The following is a 15,983-nucleotide window of genomic DNA, read 5'->3' as shown; positions in this document are numbered from 1 at the left end:
AATTGAGGGTGGCGTACTATACACAATTAGTTATTGTATACATGAAAACAGCTTTCTTTTATTCTCAACTCTAAATGATGCATAGTTAGATATTAAATTGTAAGTTGAGTGTTTACTTTTCTGATGTATTATTTTCTGATCTCAATTCTGTTGTTGCTGATGTAGGCTGTTAGTAATGTGAAATTTATCTTGTAGTTTTAAGATTACTTATCTTTGATATTTTTGAAATTTAATTGGCATGTCTATATATAGATATATTTTTATGTTAGTTACCCCACACTTGAAGAGTACATTCTATATGATGTTCATTTTTTCCTGGTATTTCACATTTTTAACAATTTCTGTAAATAGTGAATCACAGTAATTCTCTGTATTCTCTGTATGTTGAAATCCTATTAAATTATTTTTGAAACTTCCTGATTTAACCTCAGTGTTTCAAATGTTGCTTCCTATTTTTACCTCATGGTCTTTCTGTTCTGATCCAGGAATGGTATTTTTTCTAATTTTCAGTTTATTTTTATCTGTGTTCCTGTTAAGTTTTTTTTTTTTTCAATGTTTACTTGTAAAATGCATAGGATTTAATTTTTACGACACTTTAGTTTCTTGTTTTATCTTTTATTCCTAACATTTCTTTAAAAGATAATTAAAACCGTCTTTTTTTTTTCATGAGATGGAGTCTTGCACTGTTGCCCAGGCTGCTGGAATGCAGTGGCACAATCTCCATTCATTGCAACCTCTGCCTCCTGGGTTCAAGTGATTCTCCTGCCTCAGCCTCCTGAGTAGCTGGGATTACAGGCATGCGCGCCCACGCCCAGCTAATTTTTGTATTTTTGGTAGAGACGGAGTTTCACCGTGTTGGTCAGGCTGGTCTTGAACTCCTGACCTAGTGATCTGCCCACCTCAGCCTCCCAAACTGCGGAGATTACAGGAGTGAGCCACAGCGCCTGGCCTCAGTTAAAACTGTTTTGAAAAGTATGTATTTATTTATCAAACTGATAGCTTTATTAGTTTGATAAAAAATATTAAATGTTGTTGGATATATTGTATATTATTTTAATATCTTTGCCAGAGAGAGCCACTAAATGATTTTTTTAGGGAGTGGATTTTCATTCTGATTATGGATTATGTTGATTTTCATGGTTTTAGATTTATCTATTTTTGAATGATTTACAAGGTCAGATTTGCAGGATTTTTCTGTCTGTTTTCTTTCTCAGTTCTTTTTCTCTTTCATTATTTAACGTCTGTGTTAACCGGTCACTGTCTAGCTTTTTATGGTAGCCTACTTCCAAACTCAAAGCTCTCATCTTATAATATGTGTTGAACAATTAATTATACAGCAGATCATTAGTTAGCAAGTGAAAGCCTTAAGCTATTTTTTATAGTAAGGTTATACTCTTTTCTGTCATATATATTACCATTCATTTGAAACTGTGCCAGTCTGATGAATTGAAAACATGTCACTGTCATTTCTCTGATTTCTGGTGAGGTTAAGCAACTTTTCATGGGTTTATTGTTCTATTTAACTCAATTCTATGTTGGTAACATGATAAGATACTTGGTCTTATTCACTCTCTCTTAACTAGTTACACAGTTCTCACTGCTATTACAATGTTAATCAACCAAGCACTTTAGGGTAGTAATAACCACATTGCTGCCAAAGATTATAACCTCCAAAGTCAACTAATCCTTTCCCCAAGCCAAGGCAAAAAAATTCAAAATTTTCGAATGGAGTATAATGTATGGAAATAAAGCATCATCAAATGTTAAAACACTATGAACATCTGCAGTAATTAAACGATGTAGAACTGGTACAAGACTCTTCTTAAAGATAAACAAAAAGTAATATGAAGTCTAGTATATGCACATTGTGTATACACCATAACACACACAGACACACAAGATAAAGCAGAATTACAAATTGGTGAGATGAAAGAATGTTGCAATAAATTAAAATTGAAAATGAAATTAGTACCTTTAAATTATATCTCAATTTAAGTAACAAAATACTAACCATACTCCACATATATGGTTAAAGTCCCACAGAAAAATGATACAATAAACAAATAAAAAAATAAATAAAATATTTGTAAACATACATATAAACAGGATAAGAAAGTTTATTTCAGTGTAAACTGAAGACAAAAAACCATAATAAACTATAAAAAGACTTGAATAATTAAGAAAATGTTGGCCATCAGAATTTACCCGTGTGTCTATTTACTATGAAGCCTGGGTAACAAATTTTTATTTCGGTCTCTTCAAATTTTATGGCTAAATTACTCATGAATTTTCAGAAAATGATAAAATATGTATCTAAAAACTTCACTTTCTAAATATAAAAAGCTCAAAATGATTAACTGAAAATACTCTTCAAAATGATAAGATTCTACACTAAGCCTGTCAGGTACAAAATACAGAAATAACAATGTATTTTTGTATGTATTATAATTACTACTAATTAAAAAATGAGAAAATTAACACATTTTATGGTAAATACAAATATATAAACATCTAAAATAAATGTGGGCAGATAGTTTTCATGTCTTTATTACTAAAACTCTAAAATTTTATATTGCTAAAACTATAAAGTTTTACTGAATAATAGAATTCTTGAATAAGTGGAGTAATTTTCTACATCTCTAATGGAAAGATATAAAAACAAAAATCAATCAATTCTCCAAAAATTATTGTACATATTTAATGCAATTGCATTAAAATATTTTGCTTATGCTGGACAGAAAACATCAAATAATTTTGATGTTTATTTGAAAGAATATAAACAAAATAATTATTGCAATTTCTTACCAGTGATAATCCTTTCATTGAATACTTACATATTATAAGTAAGTAGACTTCTCTGAATATGGCACAATGGCACAAATTATAAAGGACAGCAAATATAAATGTTATTATATAAATCAAAACTTTTGTATGTAAAAATTATAAACAAAATAAAATTGGTTTTCTACTAGGTAAGAATTCAATAGACTTGTTACGCTATTTTTACATTTCATATTAGCAAAGCTGATATGAAGGTCATATGCAACATGCAGTGATGTAGGGAAATAGCCATTTTCATGCATTGCTGGCCATAGCAAAATTGGTACCAGCAAATCAGAATTTGCTGATACTGATATGGTCACTCCGCAATTCCACCTTTAGAAATTTATCTTAAGAAATGATGAATGAATTTAAAAAGTAGGAATAGATGCAAAAATTTGACTGAGTTAACTTTCATCCCATTGTAATCATTTTAAAATGAAAGCTAAAATTATTATTTTTAATGTAGAATATTATGCATTCTAGTTTACTCCATCTAGAATACTATACATATATATGTAAATAGTATTCTATTTTAGATATATACCAGTGACTTTGGAGACAATAATTTCTTGTCTGGAGAATTTTTCACAGTATTTTGCTTAGTGACAACATCAGTTTCATGATATGTACAGTATGTCCTTAGTTTAGTTTTTTGAAAGCAATATTTTAATATAGGGAGTATCTTTGGAGATGCTGATTACAAATGGTTTTGCTTTTGTATTTAATAATTTTTATTTGAAATATAATATTCCAACTGGACAGTACATAAATCATAAGAATATACTTAAATAAATTTTCATAATAGGTAAACTCATGACCACTCACAAAATTCAGGAAATATAACATCACTAGCATCCCAGAAATGACAATTATACTGACTTCTAAAGGCTATTCAATGCAATATTCAATGCAAAGAAACACCAACTGTCCTGGATTCTCATTCCAGATTTCAGTGTCATATAGTTTTGACTTTCATATACATTTAATAACAGATCATGTTTTTTGTGTGTCTTCTTAAATTCAGTATTATACTTTGAAATGCATACATGTGAAGAATTAATTTGCAGTTCATTTCTTCACAGTGTTCAACATACAATAATTTGGAAAACGTTGATCAATTCTACGATCAATTAATACTTGGGCTAAATCCCCTTTAAGGCTATTATAGTGCTGTAATGAAGTGTAATGAAAATATACATTTTTTATATGTATGTATACATGTATACAATTATTTTTCTGTATATACTCATACTTCTACAGTATCTATGCCATTTTAAAAGTAAAAACTCCAGGGCAAATGTATTTATATCTTTGATTTTATTTAAAAAAAGAAAAATCATTTTTTTAATGTGATTGTGACAATTATATCAATTTTGACTTCCACCAGAAAAGTATGAGAATTCCAGTTGTGCCACATACTCAGCAAGACTTGGTACTGCATTTTTCATTTTAGTCATTCTAGTAGGTATCTTCTAGTTTTGTTGTTGTTGTTGTTGCCACCATTGTGCCTTTAATTTACATTTCATTTGTGTTTTTAGAAGCTAAATATCTTTCACATGTTCATTGGTCATTAGGGATATTCTCTTTCAAGGTGCCTTTTTAATTATCTTGCACAGTTTTTATTGTTTTTTCAGACTTTTCTTACTGATTTGTAGGAAATGTCGCAGAATCCTTTGGGTGTCACTTCACCAACTGGAAACCTTTGTGGCCAGCAGTGCGTCTGCTTGAGTTTTTCTGGCACCCCTGGGCTCCTACCCACTCTGCCTGAAAGGCTGTGCTAGGATCACGCTACCAGCCGAGATCCCATGCCCGCCTAGGGCAAGTCAGGTGCAGAGCAGCAAGGGAAGTGTGAGCAAGCGAGCTCCAGGTCTGGCCACTGCACACAGCCAAGCATATCAGCTGCTGCAGCATGGCAGTCAGCTCCAGGTGCAGGCACACATTCCAGTTCCACGCGAGGCTGCAGCTGAATCAGGCCTACCACAAGCAGCTTCAGCTGCAGGCACTGGCGTCTAGACTAGGGGAACACCATGGCACCTGGAGACACCAGCAACCACGGAGCCCCAGAGGGTGGCAGAGGGGCGTGTAATAGCTTATTCCTGCAACCAGCATGGCAAATGACAGGGGTTCGGGGATGGGGGTACGGTGTGTGTTGTAGACCATTTGTGTTGCAACTCATTCAGTCCTGCTGCCTCATTCTGCCCCACTGTCCCTAGGCTGGCTGTCCCTGACCTGCAGGTGCTTCCCATCACATAAGGCAGGTGCCCAATGCTGATGGAGGGCAGGAGGTATATAGTGTTACAACTCTGGCTTGAGGAATCCCAAGTGTCTTAGACCAAAGAAGAGTCACTGGTCTTCACTCCTGCCATCTGGTGTATGGGTGTGTGTCACCACCTGCCACTCAGCAAGCTGGCCAGGAATGTATTACAGCCCTCTTTGCACGTGCCATTTAGTGGGTCCTGAGTTCTTATCACACATGCAGGAAGAATGAGGTTATGCGGACAACTGGAGGATAAGCAAGGTGGAGAAGAGTTTTACTGAGCAATAAAACAGCTCTCATCATTGAGGATACCCAAAGTGGGTAGCTCCCAGCCACAGGCAGGTAGTTTTGATGTGTGTCTGAGTCCAGCTGAGTCTGGAGGTTTTTATGGTCTCAGAATGGAGGATGTAGATACTGATTGGTCGATAGACAAGAGGAAGTACATGCTGATTTGTCCATGGTGGAGGCCCAGAAAAAACACCATCTGATTGGCTGAAAGGCATCAAGAAAGTTCTCACTCCGGGTTGTGGACTCCACCCAGAACTGGCAACCAGGCCCTCAGGCTTCAGGCCCTCCCTAGCTTCAAGTTCGGGCCTCACCGGAGACCCACTCCTTCCCACCTAGGAACCTGTCTGTCTCCACCTGCCATCATCAAAATGACTTGTGTAGTATGTATTTGAGTCCTTTGTTTAATACATTGCAAAATATACTTCTGTTCTGAGGCATGAATATTTTATTCTTTTATTTTTTTAATCAGACATTTTTCATTTGCTTGAAGTTCAAGTAACAGCCCTAGACTTTTGATTTTTTTGTCTTATTTAAGAAATTCATGTTTTTCAATGTCATGAAAATTAAAGCTCAGCTCAATTTACAACTCGTGAAATTTCTGTGTGTGGTGTGAGATAGTATGTCCAGATTCATGACAATATTTTTATATGCATATATATTTAACCTTCATCTGTGTGTTGACCATGCCGTTTCCACTGCACTGTAGCATCTTCAAGATCATAAATCAACTCTTTTTCTAGATTATCTATTTTGATCTAATATTCTATTTGGCTATTATTTGTACAAAAATAATATTTTATCTTTGTAATGGATTTGGCGTTTGGCTTTGTAAGATCAAGGCATATATATTATTCAAGACTGCCTTACTATATTTATTTCCATATACATTTAAAAATCTGATAGTCAATTTTCATAATAAAAAATCTTACTGGGGTTGTTTGCATTGGAAAAAATTATATTAACAAATTATATCCAATGCATCGATATGACATTCTGTAATATTTTACTCTTCCTTAACTTCTTACTATCATATTTTTATAGTTTTCTTGGTAGGTTTTCTGTACAAATGGGAGGAGGGAGAGGATCAGGAAAAATAGCGAATGGTTACTATGCTTAATACATGGATGATGAAAAAATCTGTACAACAAACCCCCATGACACAAGTTTAACTGTATTACAAACATGCACTTGTACCCCTGAACTTAAAATAAAAGTAAAAACAAAACAAAACAAAACAAAACAGAAAACAAAGCACTACTGAAATTAAACTTATTTGGGGCATTTTTTAATTGACTATTTACTGAGGTGTTTTAAGACCACAGCAAAATTAAGCAAAAGTGCAGAGTTCCCATATAGCCTCTGCCTAAAACACCCAATTTGTGGAAAGGTTAAACTTACTTCATAAAATGAACCCTTATAAGAATTTAATGGCAGAGCCATGTGGTGCTGGAGGTTTTCTTGAAGGAAAGGTAATAATTATTATTTATAATAATGGATTTATTTTCTTTGGTATAACTCAGATTACTGATATCTTCTACTTTTACCATCCACTTTACTAAGATTTTTCCCAAAGTATTTGTGCATTTTAGCCAAATTGTCAATTTTATTGGCAAAAAACTTTATATAATATTACTATATTTTAACATCTGAAAGATTTACATTGATAACGCAATTGTCCAAATGACATTGATAATGTCTTATATTTTTTCTTGATTTGCATAGCCATTGATTTATGAATTTCATTACTTTCATCTAAGATCTATATTTTGGTTAGTGGTGTCCTCTATTTTATGTTTGTTTACCATTTCATTGGCTTTTGCTCTTATCTGTGTTATTTCTATATTTTCTTTATATAGAATGTAATTCTGTTGGGTACAGTTTCTCGTAAAGCAATTTTAGTCACATATTTTCTGAGTAAGCAGTGTGAATTTTTCTTTGCTTCATGGGCTGTTCATAGGCAGCTTTTTAAATATCCTAGTTTTCAGCTTTTTCTTGTTCTCTCTTTGTTATTATTCTCTAGCTTAACTCCACTGTGCCAGAAACATACACTGTATGATTTCAAAAATATATCAAATTTTGATTATATTCTAGATTCACGTGAAAAAGTGTATGTTCTTCCATACACATTATATAGCATACAATGTTCTATTTATATATCAGTAACACCAAGTTTCATAATTATCTTCTTCAATTATCTTTTATCATTACTGATAATTTATTAAGCAATTGAAAAAAGTTTGTTAAAGGGCCCTTTTGCAAATATGTCTTCAAATACATAATTAGTCAATGTTGGCCTTACATTCTGTAAAGTCAATTTTGGCTTTACATTCTAAAAGAATGTATGTTCTTCCATACACATTATACAGCGTACAATAGTCTATTTATATATCGGTAACACCAAGTTTCATAATTATCTTCTTCAATTATCTTTTATCATTACTGATAATTTATTAAACAATTGAAAAAAGTTTGTTAAAGTGACATATTACAAATATGTCTTCAAATACATAATTAGTCAATTTTGGCTTTATATTCTGAGAATTATTTGACACAGAGATTTAGGATTCATTTCTTCCTATTGGATTGACACCTTAATGTATTATCATGATGTTAGATGTATTTTTATCTTGAATGTTTATAGCCCTAAAGTGTCTTATTTAGTATAGTTGTATCATCTTTGTCTTATTTATTGTTTGTAGACTATAACTTTTCCTTATGTGCCTTATGTGGCATTAATCAATTTTCTCTACTTAAAAATATTATCATATATTAGCTTCTTTGTGATATACTTAACTTTTTAAGGTTGTTTACTTAGAAACTAAACTTAGCATTCTTGATTTATTACAGATATATACAAAGAATTACACTTATCACTTCCCCAATCATGCCAGAATAGTTTATGCTTTTACTTTCACAGTAATGGTAGAACCTAAAGCTTAATTTATAAATTAGTCATAGAAAAAGATTAACAAGAAGAAATAGTAAAATAGGACAATTGTAACAATATACCGCAATAAAAGTTATGTGAATGTAGTCTCTTTCTCACTCTTACTATCTCAAACTATCTTCTTGTGCTGCAATCACTTTTCTTCTTGAGGAGACAGAAAATAATATGACTATATGATGATATAAAGTGAGGCAAATTTCCTCTCAATTTGTTGTCATCTCCTCCTCCCCAGCTTGTGGTAGTGTTGAAAACCAACAGCTCACAATTATGGTGAACACCAATATCCTGTCAACTAGCTAATAGTGGGTGCAAATCAGGACCAGTGATTCTTGAACTCCATATTGTAATCATTTAACATATTTGTTTAAGGCTAATGATTAATTGAAGAATTCACAATGCCTCTGCCTTGCAAGACAACTCACTTTAATCTTAAAGATATTTCCCTTTTTTCTCTCTTGATCACTAGAAAAGTAACTAAGGTTAAGTCTTAACTAATTCAGGAAAGCCCTGAGTCTACTGGAAGAGCTATGAGACTTAGCTAATAATGTAGCTAGAATCAGGATGTGGCATGAAACCTTATCTTGAGTTTCTAGATAAAGAGAGCTGGAATATAAGAATGAATTATTCAAGGCTGAGATAGCATTTCTTCTATGATACAACTATAGGAAAGGAAAAATAAAAGTTATTAACATGAGAACATCTTTTTGGGAAGACATCTGGTGCTAAGATGGTTCTTAGAAGCTTGAAGAAAGAGATGACACAGAATAATCAGGTATAAATGATAGAGCTACTTTCACTGATGTTGAAAAAAGTCATCAAACACTTAAAATAGACATATTAAAGTGATTATTCTATGTAATGCTGGAAAACCTGATACATATATTCTTCCAGATAGCAAAGTCATGAGACTATCTTGATGAGGGGGCACCAGCATCACTGAGAAGCTAGAAGACATCATTTGTAGATCAGGCTAACACAGATGCATAGGGTTGCATTTATTATTGCTGATCAAGTTACTACTACCACTGTTAAATCAAGGGCCTCTCATCCTGAATGTGGCAGAAATTCATCTGAACTAAAATCAACATATATTCTAAGTATAGATTTCATTTTCTGCCCACAGAGCTTCCATCAACACTACTAAGGGCTTTAGTGTGAATTTAATCCTACAGAACATTGGATCAGACATAAAGTATCATTTTCTAACAACTTAAATGTTGTAATTAGCAAATGACCACTGGATCATCTGTTTTTATCACACACTACTCCACCCAGAAAACTTCCAGTCTAATAGAATGAAGGAAATGTTTTTCGAAGAGGTGCTGAGGTAGCTGATTGGAGATATTAACCTACAATAATGGGATTCTACCCTTGAAAATGTAGGTAGAGTCCCAAATTATTTTCCATTATAAGGTTGGGTATGGGAACAAAGTGTGAAAATTGGACTGGCCCCACTTACTATCATTCCAGTGACCCAGTTCAGAAATTATGCTTTCTATATGTTCTTCTCTGGCTCCTAGAGTAAAAAAGGTTTCCCCAGATTACATGACAAGAATTTGTGGATAATGAGGAGAATATTAGCAGAATCTGGGAAAAAGGAGAGTCAGTTTACAGCATTCTGATATATTTTGATACCAGTATCATGAATACTGGTCTCGGTTCCTTGAGATTCTTTACTGAACATGTTAATAAAACTAAACAGCATCTTACCTCAACATTCAAATTGTATTCCTTTACTTTTGATATATTGGATGAATCCAACTTACTTCTGTCATTAAAGCTGATGGTATCTTTCATGTAAATCACATTTTAGAGGTCTCTTCCTCAATAAAGTAATCCAAAATGCATGGTCCTGAACAACATTGCCTTCATAAGATGCTCAAAATTCTAATCCAATTTGAATGAGACTGTAAACAGTTCTATTAGGATGAAGTAGACACATAGACTAATGGAATAGGTCTCTCTGTTTAATCTCCTGGACAGGCACATATATTATTATATTTCCTCCTCAGGAAACTGCTTACGATAGTGGTTTGTGTCCTAGACACTTTTTGCAATCATATCCCACAATCTCGATTTCTGAAAAGATGTGTTTCATCCTCCATGAGTTGCTGTCATTTAACTCTTTCAAAAGGGTTACACTTCAAAACAAAAGCATCTCTGAGTTAGTGCCATATTGTAGGGCATCTTAACTCTGAGAGTTAGCTTTGCAACATAAAATCTATCAATAATCTCGCAACAGTAGGTGCCCTAATATCAGAATATGGAAGATTATTGGAATGAAAGACAAAAGTAAATACTTCCTGTTATTTCTCAAACTAAGAGGAAACAATATTATCTTGTCATGCATAAAACTCACTTACGACTAGTGTAAAGGAGAGTGAGTTGCTTTTAATAAGGGATTATATTTGTTGAAGTAGAGGAAAGAGAATATAAGTGATTGAATTTTCTTAAAATAGGTCACAAAATTACATTAGGTCATCAACTAATATGGGAGAGAGTAGGCAGAAAAGAAGAGCTATGAAACCATCATCAACCTAACACCAAAATCTGGCAGAACATAACAAAAAAAAGAAAACTTCAGGTCAAAATACCTCATGAGCATAGATGCAAGTACCTTCAACGAAATACTAGCAAACCAAATCCAGCAGCACATCAAAAAGTTAATACATCATGATAAAGTAGGCTTTATTCTAGGGATGGCAAGGTTGGCACAACATATGCAAATCAATAAAGGTGATTTACCACATGAACACAATTAAAAATTAAACCATATGATTATCTTAATAGACACAGAAAAAACTTTAGGTCACATCCAACAGCCCTTCATAATAAAACCCTCAACAGACTAGGCATCAAAGCAACATACCTCAAAATTATAAGAGCCTTCTATGGCAAACCCACAGCCCATATGATATTGAATGGGCAAAAGTCCACTTTATCACGGTATATTAACTTTTTTATCTACTTCCAGATTCAGTTTGCTAGTATTTCGTTAAGGGCTTTTGTGTCTATATTCATGAGGGATATTGGCCTGACATTTTCTTTTTCTGTTATGTCTCTGCCCGACTTTGGTATTAGGCTGATGTCAGCTTCATAATTCTTCCTTTCTGCCTACTCTTACCACATTGGTTGAGGACCCAATATAATTTTGTGACCTGTCTCAAACATTCTGCTTGAGAACTAGAACAAGGATATCCACTTTCAACACTCCTATTCAGTATATTACTGGAAGTCCTAGCCAGAGCAATACAGCAATAAAAAAAAATAAAAGGTATCCAAATAGGAAAAGAACTCAAACTATCTTTCTTTACTGATGATATGATTATATACCAAGAAAACCCTAAGGACTCTGTCAAAAGCTTACTAGAACTGATAAACAATTTTGGTAAGTTTTCAGGACACAAAATCAGTGTACAAAAATCAGTAGTTCATTTCTGATGTAGTAATGTCTATGCAGAGTGTCAAATAAAGAATATAATCCCATTTACAATAGTCACAAAGAAAATGAAATACCTCAGAACACAGCTAACCAAGGAGATATATGATCTCTACAAGGAGAAATACCAAATGCTACTGAAATAATTTATAGAAGACAAAAATAATTGGAAAAACCATTCTATACTCATGGATTGGAAGAATCAGTATTGTTAAAATGGCTACACTGCCCAAAGCAATGTATGGATTCAAGGTATTTCTATCAATCAATCAATGTCATTTTTCAAAGAATTAGAAAAAGAAGATTCTAAAATTTACGTGAAACCAAAAAAGAGCCCAAATAGCCAAAGCAATCTTAAGAAAAAAATAAAGCCAGAGACACCACATTATTTTAAACTATACTATAAGTCTACAGTAAACAAAGCAGCATGGTACTGGAACAAAAGCACACAGAGACCAATAGAACAGAATAGAAAACTCCAGAAACAAAGCCACACATCTCCAACATCTGATCTTCGACAAAGCTGACAAAATCAATGGGGTAGTGACTATCTATTCAATAATGGTGCTGAGATAAATGACTAGTCATATGCAGAAAATGAAACTGGACACTTACCGTTCATCATGTACAAAATTTAAAGATGAATTACCGATTTGAATGTAAGACATCAAACTATAGAAAGTCTAGAACAATAACTAGAAAATACCCTGTTCAAAGTCAGCCTTAACAAAGAATTTCTGGCTACGTCTCCAAAAGCTATTGCAACAAAAATAAAAATTGACAAGTGGAACCTCATGAAACTGAAGAACTTCTCACAGCAAAACATAATATCAATTGTGTAAACAGACAACTTGCAGGATGGGATAAAATATCAGCAAACTATGCATCCAGCAAAGACCTAATATCCAGAATCTATAAGGACAAATTAACAAATAAACAAAAAAATTGCATTAAAATATGGGCAAAGGACATGAACAGACATTTCTCAAAGGCATACGTGCAAATATACAACAAACATATGAAAACATGTTTATCATCACCAATTATCAGATAAGTGTAAACCAAAACCACAATGAAATATCTATGCCAGTCAGAATGGCTATTATTAAAACATCAAAAAGCAACAGCTGCTGGTGATGCAACAGAGAAAAGGGAACATTTATACACAGCTGGTGGGGAATGTGAATTTTGTTCAGCCACTATGGAAAACAGTTTGGAGATTTCTCAAAGAACTTAAAATAGAGCCACCATTTTATCCAGCAATTCAATTACTGAGTATATGACCAAAGGAAAATAGATCACTATACTGAAAAGGCACAGGTAATTGTATGTTTACTGCCATGCCATTTATGATAGCAAAGACTAGGAATCAACCTAGGTGCCCATCAGTGGTAGACTGGACAAATACAAATGAGGTACATATTACCACAGAATAGTATGCAGCGATAAAAAAGTGAAATCACATCCTTTGCAGCAACATGGATGGAGCTGGAGGTTATTAATCTAAGAAAATTAACACGGTAGGAGAAAATGAAATGCTGTCTGTTCTCTCTTATAATTGGGAGCTAAACATTGAGCACACATCTACATATAAACACGGGAACTATAGACACTGTTGCCTAGTAAAGGTGGGAGAGGGTGGGAGAGGTATAGGCTGAAATACTACCTAGTGGATACTATGTGCAATACCTGGGTGCAATATACCTATGTAGAAATCTGTACATGTAAGCCTTGTATATAAAATAGCAGTTGAATTTAAAAATCAAAATGAAAAGTCAGCAGCTACTGTTCTAAACATGATAATCTACTATATACTAATAATGGTAGGCCAAGCAAAGCTGGAACATTGTTATTTAGGAACAGAACCGAAATAACATGAATGTGCACTAAGTGTCACGATTAGAGTGAATTTCTTTTTTAAGTGCCAGGCAATATCAGAGAGGAAGGAAAGCTTTATTTAGTACATCACCAGCGTGATTATTATTTAAATAAGGAATCAGTATATAGATTGTCATAGTTGGAAAACGCTCAAGGTACTCTCAAGAGATTGGTCGGCTTAGTTTCTGATGGAATTCTATGTATGAAAGAATGAAGGTGAATTTATTTATTTATTTATTTTTCTTTTTTTTAATTTATTTTTTATTATTATTATACTTTAAGTTCTAGGGTACATGTGCATGACGTGCAGGTTTGTTACATATGTATACTTGTGCCATGTTGCTGTGCTGTACCCATCAACTCGTCAGCACCCATCAACTCGTCATTTACATCAGGTATAACTCCCAATGCAATCCCTCCCCCCTCCTCCCTCCCCATGATAGGCCCCGGTGTGTGATGTCCCCATTCCCGAGACCAAGTGATCTCATTGTTCAGTTCCCACCTATGAGTGAGAACATGCGGTGTTTGGTTTTCTGTTCTTGTGATAGTTTGCTAAGAATGATGGTTTCCAGCTGCATCCATGTCCCTATAAAGGACACAAACTCATCCTTTTTTATGGCTGCATAGTATTCCATGGGGTATATGTGCCACATTTTCTTAATCCAGTCTGTCACTGATGGACATTTGGGTTGATTCCAAGTCTTTGCTATTGTGAATAGTGCCGCAATAAACATACGTGTGCATGTGTCTTTGTAGCAGCATAATTTATAATCCTTTTGGTATATACCCAGTAATGGGATGGCTGGGTCATATAGTACATCTAGTTCTAGATCCTTGAGGAATCGCCATACTGTTTTCCATAATGGTTGAACTACTTTACAATCCCACCAACAGTGTAAAAGTGTTCCTATTTCTCCACATCCTCTCCAGCACCTGTTGTTTCCTGACTTTTTAATGATCACCATTCTAACTGGTGTGAGATGGTATCTCATTGTGGTTTTGATTTGCATTTCTCTGATGGCCAGTGATGATGAGCATTTTTTCATGTGTCTGTTGGCTGTATGCATGTCTTCTTTTGAGAAATGTCTGTTCATATCCTTTGCCCACTTTTTGATGGGGTTGTTTGTTTTTTTCTTGTAAATTTGTTTGAGTTCTTTGTAGGTTCTGGATATTAGCCCTTTGTCAGATGAGTAGATTGCAAAAATTTTCTCCCATTCTGTAGGTTGCCTGTTCACTCTGATGGTAGTTTCTTTTGCTGTGCAGAAGCTCTTTAGTTTAATGAGATCCCATTTGTCAATTTTGGCTTTTGCTGCTGTTGCTTTTGGTGTTTTAGACATGAAGTCTTTGCCCATGCCTATGTCCTGAATGGTACTACCTAGGTTTTCCTCTAGGATTTTTATGGTATTAGGTCTAACATTTAAGTCTCTAATCCATCTTGAATTAATTTTCGTATAAGGAGTAAGGAAAGGATCCAGTTTCAGCTTTCTACTTATGGCTAGCCAATTTTCCCAGCACCATTTATTAAATAGGGAATCCTTTCCCCATTTCTTGTTTCTCTCAGGTTTGTCAAAGATCAGATGGCTGTAGATGTGTGGTATTATTTCTGAGGACTCTGTTCTGTTCCATTGGTCTATATCTCTGTTTTGGTAGCAGTACCATGCTGTTTTGGTTACTGTAGCCTTGTAGTATAGTTTGAAGTCAGGTAGCGTGACACATCCAGCTTTGTTCTTTTGAGTTAGGATTGTCTTGGAGATGCGGGCTCTTTTTTGGTTCCATATGAACTTTAAAGCAGTTTTTTCCAATTCTGTGAAGAAACTCATTGGTAGCTTGATGGGGATGGCATTGAATCTATAAATTACCTTGGGCAGTATGGCCATTTTCATGATATTGATTCTTCCTATCCATGAGCATGGTATGTTCTTCCATTTGTTTGTGTCCTCTTTTATTTCACTGAGCAGTGGTTTGTAGTTCTCCTTGAAGAGGTCCTTTACATCCCTTGGAAGTTGGATTCCTAGGTATTTTATTCTCTTTGAAGCAATTGTGAATGGAAGTTCATTCCTGATTTGGCTCTGTGTTTGTCTGTTACTGGTGTATAAGAATGCTTGTGATTTTTGCACATTAATTTTGTATCCTGAGACTTTGCTGAAGTTGCTTATCAGCTTAAGGAGATTTTGGGCTGAGACAATGGGGTTTTCTAAATATACAATCATGTCATCTGCAAACAGGGACAATTTGACTTCTTCTTTTCCTAACTGAATACCCCTGATTTCTTTCTCTTGCCTAATTGCCCTAGCCAGAACTTCCAACACTATGTTGAATAGGAGTGGTGAGAGAGGGCATCCCTGTCTTGT

This window comes from Theropithecus gelada, chromosome 5, assembly GCF_003255815.1.
Source record: "Theropithecus gelada isolate Dixy chromosome 5, Tgel_1.0, whole genome shotgun sequence".
In the NCBI taxonomy this organism is placed as follows: Eukaryota; Metazoa; Chordata; class Mammalia; order Primates; family Cercopithecidae; genus Theropithecus; species Theropithecus gelada.
The sequence above is the reverse complement of the archived record's forward strand: the minus strand, read 5'-3'. Positions refer to the sequence as shown.